The sequence below is a fragment of the Austrofundulus limnaeus genome, unplaced genomic scaffold (genome assembly GCF_001266775.1).
Source record: "Austrofundulus limnaeus strain Quisiro unplaced genomic scaffold, Austrofundulus_limnaeus-1.0 Scaffold11, whole genome shotgun sequence".
In the NCBI taxonomy this organism is placed as follows: domain Eukaryota; kingdom Metazoa; phylum Chordata; class Actinopteri; order Cyprinodontiformes; family Rivulidae; genus Austrofundulus; species Austrofundulus limnaeus.
Window position 1 is genome coordinate 4,542,804 of NW_013952413.1, and position 1,935 is coordinate 4,544,738.

Sequence of the window (1,935 nt, forward strand, 5' to 3'; positions counted from 1 at the left end):
TTTTAGGCCTAAAATTTTGATTTTCAAATTTTAGACTTTTTTAGACTTTTTAAGACCCGGTATGAACCCTGATAACAGCTTAATATAACAGATACCATTATAGCATTTAGAAAAATGTTTTTCGGGGAGGTGGGGTTGAGCACTATAGGCCCCTGTGTGTTTATCTTCTTTTTTTACATTGCTTTTATTTTTATACTTTAAGCAGTTTAGAAAACAGCAGAGGTCTATAAAGTACTTGAAAAATAACTAAGTAAAAGTAAAATTACATGAACAGAAAACGACTTTGATAAAAATAAATTTCACTGATGAGAAAAATACTCAAGTAATAAAACTGTTCACAAAAATTGGTAAAGTAAAAGTAAAAGTACTTTTACACTCTCTAATAAATAAACTGTTGAATTTACTGAACCAAACTGGTTCCACTAAGCCAGGTTGAGTAAACTGAGCGATACATGTATATTCTTTGCTCAATTTACTCCACTGGTGGAGCCAGATGACATGAATTTATTGAGTAAATTAAAATACTTAATTTTTTAGAGTGCAGAAACATCTTTCATGATGAGTTTGAATATATTTAATTTTGTAACGAGTAACTGGGTGTTACTGTAATGAAGTAAATGTACTTAGTTATTATAAACCTCTGAAAACAAGTATTTTTWCACTTTTACTTGAGTACAAAGCTTGAGTTAATACATCTAGAAGTGTTTATATAGTTCTGCCTGCTTAATGTGAATTAAAAAACCTCTGATTATATGAGAAGGATAAAGGAGCAACTTTACTGAGACTGAACACTGGATCTTAAAGTGTCTCAGGAAGAGGAGGGTTGCAGTCTGATCCATCACTAAATGAAGTCTCACCCAGTCGTTTGAAAAAAAAAAGTCAGAACAGAATCCTATACTCATGTCTGTCATTACATTGTGAAGTATGTAGAAAAATAAAAGTATTTGAATGTGTTGATTTGTTACAGCCACGTCTGTTATATTCCTTTTTGGTTTAACCTACTGTTTGATATTACTGCATAAAAATAAGCCTTTTTTTATCTATATAAGAGTAATAGCTTTTTTTTTAAAGACACTCAGTTCAGACAGAAAGTAAAGACACGTGGGGCAACTGTGTGCAGTGTTAGAAATGTAACTTTAAAACATGAAACCTGAAGGACATCGCAAGTTCTTTAAATCAGTTTGGAAGATTGTTTCCTTCAAAAAGGGTTTTTTTTTCTAGAGGGGATAAAATAGTTGGGACTGATCACTGTAACAGAGACCTACATTTCAGCTTTCCCCTCCTCGGGGCACGCACTGACCCACACATTACTGCCTTTCTGCCCTGTCTCTGCTCCTTCCTGCCGAGCTGTGAGCACGCCACGGCTGTGGGACAGTCAGTGACCGAGTTAGTGCTGCAGCGGCATGAGATCCTCTGTGTGTGTGGTGAGTGGAGAAAGTCATATGGGGTGGCTATTCATGTGTCCTGTGCCTCAAGCTGATAGCATCCKCTTTGATTTTACTCATTCGTTCACAAAAGGCTAATGGAGTCCATCTATGTCAGCACTTAGAGGCCAAAAATACCTCCCATACTTTTAGGGTTGTGGATTTACAGCACTTTCTAACCAACAAATAACTGAAAATTAGTATAAATATCAACTATTTYAATTATCTAAACTCAAACTGTGATTTTACCCCTAATTTGATCTTTTGACTTTTTTTTTTTTTGTCTAAGAGCATCCTGCACCTTGTTTCTATGGAAACCGTCTCTAGAGCAGGGAGGCAGAAAGAGGACAGGAAGAGAGACAAAAAATGGCAGAAAAGCTTCTTTGTGCTCGCAGAAGTTCTAGGAGCAAACAGCCGGAGGACGACACAGAGAGCCAGTCTCTCTCTCTCTCTCTCTCTCTCTCTCTCTCTCTCTCTCTCTCTCTCTCTCTCTCTCTCTCTCTCTCTCTCT